Below are 18,205 nucleotides of genomic sequence, written 5' to 3'. Positions count from 1 at the left end.
TAGGTGTGCACCACAGTGCCCAGCAAAAAATAACCTTCTAAAATTAAAAGGGCAAGAGGAGAAAATTTTTTAAAAAAGGATGTCTCATTTATATATATATATATTATATAAATATAATATATAATATTATATATAATATATAAATATATATATAGTGAAGATGCACAATATTTGTAATCTATCATTATGTACATAAGTGGGGCATATTATGTACAAATTGCAAAGTACATGTCTATTCAAAGGACACCATAATTAATATGTACATATATATACATATTTTTTATTTGTTCTAATTAGTTATACATGGCAGTAGAATGCATTTTGACACATCATACATAAACAGAGTACCACTTCTCATTGGTTGTACAAGATGTACAGTTACACAGTTTGTGTAATCAGGTACGCATACAGGTTAATAATGTCTGACTCATTCTACTATCCTTCCTACCCCAAAGCTCCTTCCCCTCCCTTACTCCCCTCTGTCTAGTCCAAAATGCCTCTATTCTTCTCCCTGCCAACCCTTATTTCTCTGTATATCAGAGAAAACATTCGGCTTTTGGTTCTTTGGGATTGGCTTATTTCGCTTAGCATAGTCTACAGTTCTAAGGGATGTCTCATTACTATTAGAAAACAAACAGCACTTTAAAAAATTCTACACATGAACATATTAAATATTCTGTAAAAGTATGAATTTTTAAACTCATCACATCAAAAGGATTTCTGGATAGTATTGGAAACAATCTAAATGTTTAATAACCATAAATCAGTTTAATTAATTATAGTGTATCCAAAGAAGGACTTCGCATAAGCTAACATACTCTGTGTTCCTTCTTAGATGAGTCCCTTCCAAGACTACATACTTAGTTCCAAAAACTTTTTACTAAGTACAAGAAACACGCAAAGTAACTCCATCCTACATATGCAACTTGAAAACTCTGCACATGCTGCTCACATCAAGATCAAGATAGAGAGCATCACCAGCAGTCCTGCTACTTTCCGGTCCCCACTGTCCTTCCCAAGCAACCACCAGTCAGTCTTCCAGGGCAGAAGTGCTGCTTCTACCTGGATTCCTCAACTCAACTCCATGTTTGAGGGATTTTTTTCCACACCGGGTATAGTCGAAGATCCTTTTTCATTGCTGACATGATAATGTTTTAATGTATGTATTAAGTATCTATCTGTCTATCCATTCTAATGTTGATGGGTCTTCACATCCACTTTTGTGTTTGCAATTTTTTTATTACTTTCTTTAAAAAGGCTCCCAAAATTGTACAACCTTCAGGTCTCACAAAATCAAGATCTGCTCCTGGGTACAAACATATAAATATTTTACATCTTTTTTCTTTTGTTCTTTCTTGTACCAGGAATTGAACCCAGGGGTACTTAACCACTGAGCCACATCGCCAGCCCTTTTTATATTTTACTTTGAGATGGGGTCTCACTAAGTTGCTTAGGGCCTCGCTAAGTTGCTGATGCTGGCCTTGAACGTGAGATCCTCTGGCCTTAGCCTCCCGAGTGGCTGGTATTGTAGGCATGTGCCACCATGCCAGGCTCTTACATTCTTTTTGAAATCATGTTTTAGAATAACTGATAGCATGAGAAAGTGAAGATGCACAATATTTGTGATCTATCATTATGTACATAAGTGGGACATATTATGTACAAATTGCAAGGTACATGTCTATTCAAAGGACACCATGAAATGTAAGGTGATGAAACATTAGCTGTAATGTATTTTAAATTTGAATTGCCATCACAGTACAGAACTCCCTCTCTAGCCAGTCCCTCCCTTCTCAAAATAACATAAATGATATGAAAGTAATACATGAAAGATAGGGGCATTTGTTACATGGTTTAAAATATGTAAGTACCAAGAGACCTTAGTTCATCTCTATTTCTGTCACTAACTAGCTTTTATGACCTTGGTCAAGTCATTCATCACGATTAGCTTCAGTTATTTATTTAACATGTAGGGGTACCAGGGATTGAACTCAGGGGCACTCGATCACTGAGCCACATCCCCAGCCCTATTTTGTATTTTATTTAGAGATAGGGTGTCACTGGGTTGATCAGCACCTCGCTTTTTCTGAGGCTGGCTTTGAACTCACCATCCTCCGGCCTCAGCCTCCTGAGCCGCTGGGATCACAGGCATGTACCACCACACCCAGTTGTAGTTGCTCTATTTTTTAAATAGTAGGGTTATAATCTTAGCGGTCACTTCAGCACTAATATTCTTAGATTCTTACTATAAGATAGTAGTAATAATTAAAAGGGAAACATTTCTATTTTTAATTATGCTGAAAAAGCATTTGAAAATTCCAATAATGTCTTATGCCATACTCTCACTATATTCCCATTCATTCTTAAATTCATATTTAAGAATTAAATAAATAGGTATTTTCATAATAGTTTTTCTAAGTGTCTTAAAATAATTGATCAAGAAATTCCAACTTTGAGATTTGCCAACAATATTGGGCTAAGAAATTGGCTACTAATTTTACTTAAAGTTTTAAAAATACTGAGAAATTACTTATGTGAAATATATTCAAATATGAAAGGAAAATAAATGGTCCTAGGTATCCATATTCCAACACCTCAGTCCCTAATGATTATCCCCAAAGTTGCAAAATCAAGTATCTTTCAAAAAATTAGGAAATCAGTATTAATGACATTGAAGACTTACAAGACAAGTAACTTGCTCAGGAATTCTATAAGATTCTCAATTACATGTGTGGTTACAAGAGAGGGGTAAAAGTTGAGCTACAAAGTAAAATAATTTAAGAATCCAGAAGAACAGTAACAGTGAAAAATAAATGTCAGATGTGGAATCTTCATTTTAAAAAAAAGGGTAGTGAGCAGCTAGAAAAGTGAGCAATTTGGGTAAAGGAAGTTCAAAGAGAGATTTGAAAATCAGGACGACAGTTTTATTTAGATTTGCCAAAGATAAAGGAAGCAAATCAAAGTAAAAGTGATAGGTTTAGCATTGTCCTATTTCCAGTACAAGAAAAAAGTCTGGAGGAAGAATCATGTACTTCTCAAAGTTTCAGAGAGTCCATCTGAGGAGGGGGAAATGATTTCACCAGGTGGAAGAAAATTTAAAGCATGGATGAAGATTTCAGTAGAAATAATGATTTTGGCTATGCTCCAAAGATAAACATAATTAACCCAAAGACTTCTCAAAACTTTTAGGACAATACATCTATTTTCAAATAAGCTGATTAAATAACCAAAATGTGACATGATAATTGACACCCATGACTTTGTTTACAGCTCTCACATGTGAGTTTGTGAGATTGTGTCTTCTATCTCCTACATGGACAAAAGTTCATTTTTAGTAAAAGCTAACTTTAGTAGCTATTGTAGCAATAAACAAGTTGTTCTTTTATGTTTAATGCTTATAAAATCAACAGGAAAATTTTCAGAAAATAATACATACTTTAAAATACCTGTACCCTGCCCATTTCACTCAAAATCAAATTTCTCTATTCACGAGCTCCTAATTAAACTGAGAGGAAACCAGGTCCACAGTCTGAAATATGCGGACCCTAAGAAAGAAACTAAAGTCTTGTTTTCAGGCAATACTAATCTTCTAGTAAAAAAGCACCTTAAATTATTTTTAGGAAGTTAACCCTAAACAATGGTCTCAACTTTCTCTTATTAGAATTTTGTGTATCATGACCACTCAGGAACAAAGAAAAGCAAAACATAAAGACTGCACAAACTAATTTATCACACGTAAATTTTTTTCTTTTGGTCATTAGGTGTCTCCCTTTATTATACAGAAAGGTCAAATCATAAACAAGGAAAAACAAACTTCATTTTTGTAAACATACATTGAAAGTTTAATAGTAATATAAGGTTACTATCACTTGTTCAGTCTGATTATACTGTCAGTAAAATCAACCTTATGAGAAAAAAGAATTTTCAAAATTTGTTTCTTTTATTGCCCTCCTAATTAGAGTAGAATTAAAATGTTCTCCATGAACCTGGCTATTTTTTGCACTGTATTTTTCTGTTAGTAGATAAAGATGTCTCCTTTTTCTTTTCTTTTTTTGAGTAATTAGACACCAGAGACTCTGGGGGGTAAATTCACTAAACTGAATATATCTTAAAAGAACCATTGTTCTCCTTGTAAGGCTCTAATTTTCTTATTATTGCATGAGACCCACCACACAAAGATGACTTTTGAGGCGAGGCGGCGGCGCTCCTTCAGCACTGGAGGCCCAGCAGCTTCAGCCTGCGCGCTCCAGCACAGGCCGGCTCCTGGACGCTCCACCGCTCCCCTTACCTTTTGGTGTTCTCTTTCTTCCGCCACAATCTACCTACTCCAGAAATAAAACAAATTTCGACCTAATGTTGAGGAAAAATTGTCATTCCTCAGGCAGAAAAAGAAATGGCTAAGTAGGGGGAAATGTGGCCTCATGTTATAAAGATTAATAAGTGTGGGACTCAAAGACCATCACTTATGGGAAACGCTTACGATTTCCAGAAATGGTGCCAGATGTTTATGTTACTTTCAATTTCAATGGCAAAATAAACAAGGTGTAGTGTAGAGAAACAGAGAAAAACGGGAGGGACGATACGACAGCGACAGAGTCAGTTATTTACTACCATGTAAATGACTGATAAATAACACGTAAAAAGCAGTGTGAAGACTGGTTTCAGTCTCCTTATTTCCATTAGCAACTAAAATAAGAAAACTTTTTCTTTAAAACAAGAAAACCTACAAACTGATCCAAGTGAACACTGAGGAACAAGTCCATTTTGGGAGAGTCAAGAAGTATAAATGCAGGCAGGCACAGCAACATTCCAAACTATAAAGTTTAGAAGGTTTTCTTTTTAATAGAATATTAAAAAAGGGAACTAATGTGAGTTCAATACACAATTTCTTTGATTTATGTGTTTTAAACAGTTTTGTGATATTTATAGGTAAAGAATTCAACAAAACTTTTCTATATAATCTGTATCTAGAAAGAAAATAAATTCTATCTTACATTTCTTCTAAATTTTTGGTTATGTTACCAATGGAAAATTTTAAAAAAGACAAAAACATCTCTTCAGAGTCTGTATTTTTAAATACATCCATGAATATAAGCCATAGAGTATTCTGCTAGTAAAAAGAATGCAGTCAATGAAAATGGTTAGGATGCTTTTTCTGTTTTCATATATTCAGTTCAGAACAGAAATTCTAAAATAATAAAAATGCCTCATCATTATCTCTTGGTATGTGTGAAATGTCTTCTTTCCAACCACCATTCCCAAACTAAGGAAGCAGAAATCTGATTTATGCATCAAGGCCTATGGGTAAGATACATATCTATATAATGTCAAAAATGATTATCTTAACAAGTCATCTCAACTTATGTTTGTAATTTATAAATGCCTTCTAATATTTATTCTTTAGCATTTTTATTCTTTAAAAACAAAACAAAACAAAACAAAAAAAACCAAAAGCCAACTAGCCCCTAAGACTTCAACAGTACAGGTTTAAATCAAGAGTAATTAATGATTTCCAAAAATGTCACTTAAATCTGCTCCTGTTTCTTCACTCTTAAGATATCTATAAAATTGCGCTCCAAGTGCCATCCAAGTAAATAAAAACAATAAGAGGTATATTTTATTTGACAAGCTCACTGCTTTAAAAATTCATTAAGAGTTTGGCAATAATATTTTCAGTACATTTTACTATTACCTATCGATCCTAATGCACTTGACTTATCTGTAGAGATAAAACTTATCTTGACCTTGCTGAATACAAATAGCCTAGACTAAAACCTGTGATGGCCTCTCTGGGGGAAAACACAGCGATAATCGTTACCGAGATGATAGAGAGAACTGTGCTCAATACAAATGCTTCAACGAAATGGAAATTCGTTTTATTCTCACTTTGATAATAAGAAATGAGAAACCAACAGCTTTATATCTATAAATAAATAGCATTAAGTTATTGTTTCTAATCCACCCAAACATATTTTAATCAAGAAACCAGTACAGTCTCTGTAGTAGTCGTCTGTTATTTGGCTGGTTCTTCACAACACCTGGCTCCATCTGTCCCATGATGCACCCTAAGCACAAGGAGTATGGGGCTTAAAAGATAAGGGGAGAAAGCTAGAATGTCTTTCTTTGGGGACATCTATTACATCAGAGAAACTTAGGAGAAAACAACAAAGCTTTCATAAGGTGCACTTAAATTCTCAGCTCACATTTTATTTCAATCTCACGAAAATATTCTAAAATTACTCCTACAGCAACTAATACGTAAAAGATATTTCTAAATGTTTTCCTATGTTACATGATAGCATCCCTAAACAATCTTACTCCTCTCTCTTATTTTACCCCTATGTTTTTATTATCAAAGCAAAGAGCTAAGTAAAGTTAAGTTACCTATTGTGCTTTCCTAAGTCTGTACTATACAGTTAGCCAATGCAAGTCCTTTTCTGCCTTTTAAATAAAAGCATATTTTGAGATATAGAATTAAAAATTTCAGAGTCAACTGGACCTTTACCTAAAGTATTTCATAAAGTTAAAAAAAACAACTATTTAAAAAAGGCCCATTCCCTAATTTTACATGGCTATTAAAAGTTAAAAAAAAAAAAAAAATCAAGATTTCTGATTGTCAAACAATTTTGTAATGGTGAAATAATTTTCTTTTGTGAATATTAAACCACAGAATGAAATTAATTTTGAGCACACTGAATTATTACAGTTTTCTCAATTCCAAATCATACGAGAAATAATTTATAACATGGTTTGGAAATAAGATTCCTATTTGTTTTAAACTATGTATGGAGACTTTGAGATTTATGGATAAATCATAATTTCATAAATTACACCTCTGACAATTAACAATTCAGGCTTGGATACTGTCTAAACCTCACTGCCCCCAAACATTTCCCAGGATAGCCAAGCAACGAATGCACATTAATATTATTTTATGTAACATTTGTGTTCCTTTAAGAAGAGACATATAGCCTTAATTTGCCTTAATATTCACTATTTTAGTAGTCTGATACCCATATAAATATTGTAAGATTTTAAAGAAGCATGAAAAAGAAATTATATAAGGAATTTGCAAAGTAGATCAGTGGTTTCTTAAGCAATGCACTAATGCAGATACATTTTTTTTTAAAACCCTGCAAGAATTAGTTGTCCTCTATTATTATTCAGGGCACCTGAACACAAGATATTATTACTCTGGCACATTAACTCTGCTATTTCTCAAGATAGAACCAAGAATTTTAAACATTCCCTATTGAATAATTTGTTCAGAGCACCTAAATGAAACATAGTGTAATTTTACATATTTCCATCTCTAGTATTGCTTAGTGCTGATAAACAGCAATACAACTTTCTATATTTTAATAGGCAAGTTTGGGCACTGGCTATAGATGAGCACAGACTAAAAAAATAACACCATCCACAAACTCTGCCACAAAGAATAGGGCTCAATTGCTAATTATACAGGGAACTGATTTTAATTACACAGAGAACATTGCTTTTAAAAACACTTTCCAAACTGCAAAGGCAAACTATATGGGAGTTAGGGAATCAATAAAACAATTCTATCGTGTTACAACAGTGCCCTCTACTGGCAATCTTAATACTTTGTAGGTTAAAAAAATGACATTTTAGAAAATAAAGCCAGGAAGAACAAACTTTAATTATGGAAAATTGTCTTCCTCTCATAATGTAAATAATGAAATTCAACTTGTGTCACTTTAAATTTAAATAAATAATTTTGAAATAACTAAAAACGAGAAATGTGGTTTCCAACCATATACCTGAGACAAAATCATGTTTAAGTGATGAACAAATATTAGAAATAGTTGGATAATTCAATATTTCTTAATCTAAAATTCAGATATTTCAAAAGAGAAGCTAAAATCTTATTCATTAAATGTTTTGTTGTTTTTTGTTGTTGTTTTTATTTTTGGTTTTTAAGACTTGGTCTAGCTAAGCTGCCTAGGGTGGCAATGAACTTGCTTGCCATCCTCCAGCCTCAGCCTCCAGAGTAGTTGGGAATTACATGTGTGTACCACCATGTCCAGCAAATGTATGAATTTTTATCTCTGAGTCTATCATAATACAAGTCAATATCCAATAGCATTAGTTAGTTGAAATCAATTTAGATTCAAAGAAAATTTACTTCTGCGTGTATTTCTTTTAATTAGCAAGTATTTCTTTAAACCAATAAATATTTTTGTAATACCCTTTGTTTCAGCAATAATTATCAATTAGCACATAAATATCAACAAAATAACCATTACCACTAATATAATTCCTCTGTTGAAATAAAAACTATCACACATGAAAGTTTGATTTTTTTAATAATCAAAAGACAAGATTTCAAGTGATGTGCACTTTAACATCTTTGAATTCTATATTGTAAGACAGAAAACTTTTAAAAATTTAACTTCCAGGCAGAGTAATGCACACCTGTAATCCCAGAGACTTGAGAGGCTGAGGCAGGAGACCACGAGTTTGAGGACAGCTTTAGTAATCTAGTGAGACCCAGTCCCAAAATAAAAAACACAAAGGGCTGGGGATATAGCTCAGTGGTAAAGTGCTCCTGGGTTTAATTCCTAGTATCCCCCTCCCCAAAACTGAACTAATAAGTTTATCAACAAGCATATTAAACATCTCAAATGAATTACTACTTGCTATGCCTAAGACTACAGAAATCGTGTTACCTTCCCTTACATTAGCAGATTATTTCTGTCAGATAGGCACGTGATCTAAGCCACAGAAATTTCATTTTTACAAGTTGTAAGTACAATAACCACATAACCGTATAGGAAATCAATTTGAGTTTCAAGAAAAGTAATGCTAAGAATATATACTTTTAGTATTTTAAATAAGGCTAGTGGGCTGGAGAGGATAGGAAAAGGGAGGGATCAAGAACAAGGCTACTTAGCAAGAAGTTGTTTGATGAGAGGATAAAGTCTTAGGGCAGGGAGGGGGTGGTTGGGAAAGGACTTTAAGAAAAAAGAGAAGGAAGCAGAAATCTAACCAGAAGTGTGTCAAGTTCTGTGGCTTGATAGCGGCTAAAAACTGCAAGTGAGAAGAGTTTGTTGAGGATTTCACAATTTACCATCCTAACTCTTCTTCACCAAAAGACCCCCATTTCTCTCCAACAGTTACGTTTCCAATTTTATACGGAACATCAATAGAAAAATGAAATTTACGTTTAAAATTTCATTTTACAATGAACTACCTGAAAGCATCTTCTATTAGGAGGCAATACCCACGTAAAGAAATTATATTCCAGCTGGCACACGCCTGTAATCCCAGAAGCTCGGGAGGCTGATGCAGGAGGATTACAAGTTCAAAGCCAGCCTCAGCAAAAAGTGAGGCACTAAGCAACTCAGTGAGACCCTGTCTCTGAATAAAATACAAAATAGGGCTGGGAATATGGCTCATTGGTAGAGTGCCCCTGGGTTCAATCCCTGGTATCCAAAAAAAAAAAAAAAAAAACCAACAAAAAAAAGAAATTATCTTCCAAATGACCACTAGAAGAAAACCAGAGAACAAAACTAATTCTGAAAGTAGCAGAAAATTACAACAGAAGTAAAAATGGAGAGAATATATTCATACCCTGATGGATATGAAGTTTTTGTTTGTTTGTTTTTAATGGATATACTTTCTGTAAGTGCCAGCACTGGTTTCTGAAATACAGTAATTCTAAAGCACAATGACTGAAGAGAATTTCAACTGTAAAGGAGTGATGGATTACAAAAAGTAAAAGATCCAAGCGAACATTCTTGGAATCAATTTTGTTTTCTATTCACAGAATGAGCTAAAGTTGTACCTCTATTCAACATGTAAGGAAAAAGACAAAGACAAAGACAAGGTCTTAGAGCACGGTTTTTTTTTTAGTGCTGATAGCTACATTACTATATGTATAATATTCCAGGTCATCTTTTCTTTCTCCTAATTTTCTAATTCTTTTCAAAAAATTGATCACCTGAAATCCCTACATTGAAATATGCAATAAATGAGATTAAAAGCAGCCCACAAAGAATTTGAATCCATAAATTCTATTTCTTCTCCAGCAAAATTTAAGAGTCAGGCATGATAAAATGGGCAAAAGATGAACTTACAATGGAAAACATAAATACTTTACAAACATAAACATATTTATTGGTAATCAAAGGCAGGCAAGATATAACTATTTTTCACCAATCAGTCCAGCAAAGATCAAAACATATAACACCCATCGCAGAAAGACATGCAGGGAAAGAGCGCTGTCCCATGCTGCCTCAGGAGCACACTGTATAATCTTGCTGGAGGGGCCATTTGGTAAGCAACAAAATGTGAAAACCCTATAAACAATCTAGAAATTCTACTTCTAGGAATTTCTCTTAATGAAATTATTGCAAAGTACAAATAGATTTTTGGATTAAGGATAGCAACAAAAGTACTGTTAAAACAGTGAAAATTTCAGAACAATCTAAACGTCACAACAGGGAACTAGGTAAATCGTGGCACACCTATGTGACACAAAACTATGCTGCCACTAGAGTAAGTGAACAATGACTTAAGGCAGGGAGGAGACAGAACATAGGGTGTATGGTATGATTTCATTTTGGACAAAAGAAATCAACATATGTATGTGTGTGAGAGAGACACATATACACAAGGGGAGAAAAAGTGTGAGTGTTGTGTGTGTGTGTGCGCTTATAACCCCATCATGTAGTGGGGTTATAAGCGACGTCTTTTATCTATAGTTTTAAATTTTTCTAAAATTATATTTTCTTAAACAACAAAGTTTTTATTTTTAAAATAAGAGTAATAAATGAGAATATTGGTGTGAAATCTTCAGATAAACCACCACCAAAAAACATCAGGAATTATTCTATGATGTGTTGGTTTACACACCACACTCTTAATCCAGTGACCTGAGTCCCAATCCTGGAAAGAACTTTTTTTTTTTTTAATATATTTTTATTCTTTCTTTATTTTTATGTGGTGCTGAGGATCCAACCTAGTACCTCACATGTACTAGGCAAGTGCTTTACCACTGAGCTACATCTCCAGCTTCTGGAAAAAACTTTTTAGGAGACAATAAGGAGTTAAAAAACAAAGCATGAATTCTGGACCTTCATGTATTACCTAGCTGTGTGAACTAACGAAAGTTTAAGGTTCTCTAAGTATGTTTTCCATACTTAGAAATACTTGCCTTTGGGGTTATGAATTTAAACAAAACCAAAACCACAATAAGTATCATACTAAATATGTTGTTGTTATCCTTGTTAATTTTTCTAGGTGTCAAAAGACATTGCACTAAGAACCTCACATAGAGTATTATTTCATCTTCCCAGCCACCTATGAGGTGAATACTACTTGTGATTTATAATTTATGTATAAGGTAATAAAACTTACAATGTTGAAGAAATCCTCCAATAAAACATGGCTACTAAAAGGTTGCTCCAGAATTCAAATCCAACACAACCTTATGTGCCTACAAGGCTTAAAATTTTAACCGCTATGATATACAGCCTCCACTCCTAAAAGTTCACTATAGTTGTACCAGTGTTGTTGTTGTTATTACTATTATTGGATGATGATTTTCTGTTGTCCTTACTTTAGAACATTTCACTTATCAAACAATAAAAAATCTAACTTTTCATTGTGGCTAACAAATGGGCCAATCTTATTTCCTATTAAAACCTATGCAAGTCGGGCACGGTGGCACATGCTTGTAATCCCAGGGGTTTGGGAGGTTGAGGTAGGAGGATTGTGAATTCAAGACGGCTTTAGCAGCTTAAAAGGCTCTTAGTAACTTAGGGAGACTCTCTAAATAAAATTTAAAAAGGGCTGGGGAAGTGGCTCAGTGGTTAAGAACCCTTGGGTTTAATCCCTGGTGCCAATAATTAACAAAACAAAACAAAACCTGTGCAAGACTATACTATATTCCTTACCCTTAAACTTCTAGGAGCCATTCTCTCCTCCATTTTCAAATGCCAAATGAAATGAGTATATGGCTTCCTCAAAGTCTACTGTGGAATGTACTAATGGTAAAATACAGACAATTTGGCTAATTCAGAGCTAGAGTGTAATTTTTAAATAAGTCAAGAATTATTTTTTGAGTTCTAATTTAAATGATTTCTTGAAGCCTCAACATCAGCCCTATGAATCTAAAAGAAACGAGTGAATTAATAAGTACTAATTCATTCCCTAAATACAAAAGTTGTAAAATGCATATTTTAAATCACATCTTTGAAAACTATCTTTCAGTTTGGAATTTTAACCACATGCTGATCTAAGTTTTAAAAGAATTTTTTTTGACTGGTGAAAATTGAACCCAGGGCCTCATACATGCTAGTCCAGTGCTCTATCACTGAGCAACACCCTAAACCCTAAAATTCAATTTATCTTTTAAGTTTGGAGTAACATTTCAGGTAAATTACAGTTTAGTGTATCATAAAAACAAATTCATAAACCTTCTTTTGGTGCTCAAACTCAGCATCAACTGAATACACTCAGCACCACAGGGTGTTCTTGAAACTTGCCTTTAAATTGGGTTTTCTAGGTTTTCTCTTTCGTCTGGCAACTTCAGCTTTTCAGATTGCTGTTTTCTTCCTAATAACTTAAAACTCTTCAGTGGTGTCCCATGGCACTTAAAGTCCTCATTCCTCTCCCTGATTACCAGATAAGACTGACCCCTGCTTCATCTTATACCACACTCCCTTGAAGCAGATTCTAGACACACTGGCTTATAGCTCTTTCTTGAACACATCAAGTTTAATCTTACTCCAGAGCTTTTGCACTAGCTCTTCTTTTGTCTAGCACACTCTCCTTTGTTGCTCTTCATGACTGGCTCTTTGTCATGTCACTGAGATATCGGCTTAAGTGCTCCCTTCTCAGAGGAGGCTAGCCCTCCTGAAATTCCACGGGCAGTTGCCATTGCACGCCCCTATTGACATTCTCTACATACGTAACATTAGCGTCATTTGCTCTTTTCTTATTTGGTGCCTATTAGCCCACATTAGAATGCAACTACCTAAAAGAACAATCTACCATTTATTGCTACATCCCAGTGCTCAGAACAGTGATGGCACAGAGTAGGTATGTGTTCAAAGAATGAAATTTAACTTTTAAAATTTACTAATCATAAAAATAACATATGCACAATGAAGGAACTTATAAAACAAGAGTACTTTAAAAATTATCTCATAGTCCAAGAAAAAACTATTAATATTTCCATGTACTCATCACTATGAGAACTCTTAAATACGCTTAACTAACTACATATGGGCAAAGAGTGACAGGATATACTGGTGAGAAAAATAAAAATGCAAAGTGCAGAACACTATATGTTGTGTGATAGAGTCTAGGTAAGAAATAAGCAGAAGAAAGAAAATATAGTTGCTTGTATCTGTATCAATGAACACTGACACGATGGAAGAGAAATATACAAGGGAATATCTATAGGGAATGAAATGGAAAGGAAGTGTGACAGGAGAAACCTCAATGCTGTTTTGATTTTTGATCAAAATGAAAATATTGGCCATTCAAGGCAAATACTTTTACCAGCTGCCACTTTCCACGTGCCTGCATCCAAACTGCCAGATGCTACTGAAGCGAAGTCACGCAAGCAGGCCTGTTACTGTCACTGATCTCCCAGCCTCCACATAGCTCAGCAAGCTGCGCCTTCTTAGCTCGCTTGCTTTCCTACTTTGTTAACCACTATTTCTCCTTCTCCACTCTTCTTGAATTCTGACTCCCATTCCCTGCTAACTTTACTCCCAGTTCAGCACTGTTTTATTCTGTTGTGTTGCCAAGGACTGAACCCAGGGCCTCGCCTATGCTAGGCAAATGTTCTACCCTGACCTACATCCCCAGCGTACCACTCTGAATCACTTCAGTCAGAAGGCAGAGACCTAGGAACTTCCTAAACACACCACGAAGTCTATGACTCTCCACGGAAATCCTCCTGTAACAATGGAGAATGTCTTATCAAAGAAAATCTCTCCACACATATATGGTCAATTAATTGTCCACAAAGGAGCTGGGGCTATTCAATAAAAAATGGATTGCTTTTCAACAAATGGTACAGGAATCATTTAGCATCCACATGCAAGTGGCGGAGGGGGTGAACAAGTCAACCTGTTCCAACACTACACAAAAATCAACTCAAAATGGATCATAGACCTAAATGTAAAAGCTAAAATTAAGAAACTTCTAGAAGAAAACAAGAGAATTATCTTTGGAATCTTTTGGGTTTGGCAAAGATTTCTTAGAATATAAAATACAAATCAGACACATAACTCCACATTCTACTCCTGGGCATTTATTTACTCAAAAGAAATGAAAACACAAACCTACACAAAAAACTATACATAAATATTCATAACAGTCCTACTCCTAATTGTCAAAAAACTTTCAAAGAAGTGTCCATCAACTCATAAATGGATATGCAAGTTGTGGCATATTCAAAATAAGGACTATGACTCAGCAATAAAAGGTAATGACTACTGATACAACATTAATGAATCTCAAAAGCTAAGTGAGAGAAGACCTATAACGTTACATACTTAATTTTTCTATGTATATGATAGTCTAAAAAAGATAAATGATAGGGACAGAACTCAGGACAAGGGTACCGATTCTTATGGGACATGACAGAACTTACTGAGATGACAGAAATATTCTATATTCTGCCAGGTGAAGCAGTGCATGCCTTTAAGCCCAGTGGCTCAGGAGGCTGAGGCAGGAGGATCTCAAATTCAAAGCCAGCCTCAACAAAAGCGAGGAGCTAAGCAATTCGGTGAGACCCTGTCTCTAAATAAAATACAAAATAGGGCTGGGGATATGGCTCTGTGGTCAAGTACCTCCTTCCCCCCAAAAAAGAAATATTCTATATTCTGATCAGGGTGGTAATTGCACAGCTGCATATGCTTGTTACAACTCGTAGAATTATATAAGGCATGACTGTTGCTGTACACAGATTATAACTCAATAAACCTAACTTAAAAAAAAAAAAAAAAAACCAGACCGATCTAGTCTCTCTTTGTGTGTTTCATATTCTATATCATCTTAGAAACCCCAGGCAGATTCTTTCCATTAGCACTCAAACAGGCTCTGTTTTCACTAATCTTTAAAAAAATACAAAATCTTGCCGGATGTGCTGGCCTGTAATCCCAGTGACTTGGGAGGCTGAGGCAGGAGGATCACAAGTTCAAGGTTGGTTTCAGTCACTTAATGGATCCCTATCTCAAAATAAATAATAAAAAGGGCAAGGGGTGTAGCTTATCAGTAAAGTGTCTCTGGGTTTAATCCCCAGTACTGCTCCCCTAAATCCCCTCCAAAATCCAAAATCTTCCCATGGCTCTTCCCATTCAAACACTATCTAAGCTACTCACCGGTCTGACTATTCTTATGCACAGCTAAGATTTAGAACAAGTTTTCTATAGTGCTGTCTGCACTGTTTCCTTAAATTCACTTTTTAAAAAATGTATTCTTGAAGACTATGGGGTAATGGTGGTAGCAGTATTGCTTTTGGGACTTCATAAACCTCCCCGTGGAAACAGCAAGATGAAATTAAAAAAAATAAACATAATAAAATAAATAATAATATTTACAAATAAAGAAGCGAATCAGGTAACCCCACCACTACCACACGTAGATGCAGAAAAATGACCAGGAGACAACTATTAGCAGCTCTGTTCTGGAAAAAGTAGAGAAAAGCACAGCATTTGACTTAACCTGAGAACAGAAGAACCCCATAACAACCAGCAGGCATTTACTGGAAAAAGCAGGGGCCACGTGAGAAGAATGGCTGAAACCAGGAGGGTTCTGACCATTCCAGCCCCAGCCGAGACCCTGGGAGAAATCTGAAATGGCTGACGAACTCTCAAAACCGAGGGCAAGAAAAAGAAAGGCCGTATACAGTGGGGAAAGGTTACACAGCCAGAGATGTTCAGAAATCCAGCTGCCGTATTTTCAGCACTACATGAAAACCAAAAGAGGGAGCTCTAGGAAGTTAGAAAAGCTATCTGAGCCAAGTCTTCTCCAAGCTCAAGAAAAGTAATTTCAACAAAACGAGCATCAGGAAAGCATCAAGGTCAAACCCAAAATAATTACTGTAAGAAAAAAAGCAGCAGTGGACTGACATCACACTGAAAATGAGAGACAAACTGATAAAACAGAAACAGTCCCACTAAAACATGCTATTCCAAAAAAAGCTGAGGAACATCAAAAAATTATATAAAATATACAAAGAAATTAGAATTGGTAAAATTCACAAATAAGTTTACAGAAGTAAAATAATTAGAAATTTTTAAAAACCATCTCAGACACAATGAGTAAACTAGAAAAGAACACAATGGCAAATATAACAAAGTCTTAAGAGATACAGAAGTTGAAAAGAAATTCTTTAAAAAATCAGAAATAAATCAAGAGATAAATATTCAAAAGAAATGGCAAGCAGGGTGAAAAGTGAAGAAGCCCCAACATATTGGTTAACAGAAGTCCTAAAAAAAAGAAAGCCAAAGTAAAGATACAATGTAAAGAACAATTTCTAAGGCAATACTTTCATGAAGTTTTCCTGAAGATTTTAAACTACTTTTTAAAAGAGGACACAATGTACCTGAAAAGTATCAACTCAGAACAACCAATACCAAGATATCCTGATAAAATCAGTAGACTTTTCAGAGAAAGGGGGAAAAAATCATTTGACGATGGAAAGAGCAAAAAGAACAGTGACTTACAAGGGAAAGAAAAGGTTCTGAAAACAACAAACCAAACCAACAGCAAGGAGCGTCCTGGCACCCAGGCTATGGTACTGAAATGCCAGTTCCCAAAAGAGAAACTGCTGACTGGAATTCCGTTTCCAGTAATGGCAGAGAACCTGGCACCAGAGTAAGCCTTTCTCAAGGTAACAACTAGGAACTCTGAATAAAATATTAAGAACAATTAGCGAAGGTACTAAAAAGGAACCCAAAGCAAGTAGAACTGAAAGGGAGTCATCTCTTGGAGAAAGGGAATAATACTGGGAGTTTCCCATTTCTGTGGCTTTCTGGCTGAGGGTAGGCCCTGGTCTATGCTTTGCTAGATTACTAGAGCTCATATAAAAACCTGCAGTTTTACAGTTTTGAGGAATCAGAGGCCAGAGTGTGGGAATTTACAACTGAATCCTATGAACAACAGAGACACAAAAGGGAGCCTAGAGTTTTGCTTATAAATTCTGCCCAAATCTCAGACTACGTTTGTGCAGAAGAGACTCCATGAATTCAACTAAGGATCAAAAAACTACACAGTTTCCCTAATAAGTTGAAAACATGTCTACACAAAAACCTGTACGTGGGCATTTGTAATGGATTTATTTATAATTGCCAAAACTTGAAAAAAATTAAGTTCTTCATTAGGCGAATGGATAAATAAACTGTGGTACATTAACGCAATGGAATATTATTCAGTGCTAAAAAGAAATGAGCTAGTGAGCCATGGAAAGATACAGAGGAATCCTGAACATAATTACTAAATGTATCCTAAACACATACTGTATAAAAAGTGAATCTGAAAATGACATTCTGGAAAAAGCAAAACTGTGGAGGTAGTAAAAAGATCAATGGTGGTCAGCAATCGAGAGGGAGAAAAGGAGAGATGAATTGGCAGATGGCACAGAGAATTTTCAGTGTAGTGAAACTATTCTGTATGATACTGTAATAATGAATATACATCATTACACATTTGTCGAAATCCACAGAATGTACAAGAATGACCCCTAATGTAAACTACAGACTATGGGTAACAACAATGTGCCAGTGCAGACTCATCAATGTACCACTCTAGTTTAGGATGTTGACAGTGGAGGACACTCTGAGGTGGTTTGATGGCCAATGGGAGCTCTCTTCACTTTGTTCTGTTTTGTTGTGAACTAAAAACTGCTCTAAAAAATAAAGTGCATAATTTTAAAACAGTGATGCCATATAAAACAATTAAAATTTGAAATATGTATGGGTAAGTTTATAAATCATGTACAAAAGATGTATGAAAACTACGAACACTGCTGACAAGAAATTAAAGAAGATGTAAAGGAATGGAGAAATTTACTATGTTCATTGACTGGAAAATTCAATATTGTTAAGACATCCATTCTCTCCAAATTGGTCTATAGATTTCATGCTATCCAACAAAAATTCTTTCAGTCTCTCCTGAAGAAACAGATATACTAATTACATTCTACAATTTCATTTATATA

At 34.9% G+C, this 18,205-nt stretch overlaps 1 protein-coding gene and 1 long non-coding RNA gene across 2 annotated transcripts in view; one reads left to right on the top strand and one right to left on the bottom strand.

The window, feature by feature from the left end:
* TAF3 (TATA-box binding protein associated factor 3) overlaps positions 1 to 18,205 on the bottom strand; it is a 170,066-nt gene that overhangs the window by 117,778 nt on the left and 34,083 nt on the right. The window lies entirely within an intron of this gene.
* On the top strand, positions 190 to 11,893 carry LOC306641123. The gene is made up of 2 exons (XR_013758037.1): positions 190 to 531; positions 1,021 to 11,893. It is a non-coding gene; the product is annotated as an uncharacterized lncRNA (long non-coding RNA).

This window comes from Sciurus vulgaris (genome assembly GCF_902686455.1).
Source record: "Sciurus vulgaris genome assembly, chromosome: 12".
Classification (NCBI taxonomy): Eukaryota; Metazoa; Chordata; class Mammalia; order Rodentia; family Sciuridae; genus Sciurus; species Sciurus vulgaris.
The sequence above is the reverse complement of the archived record's forward strand: the minus strand, read 5'-3'. Positions and strand labels throughout refer to the sequence as shown.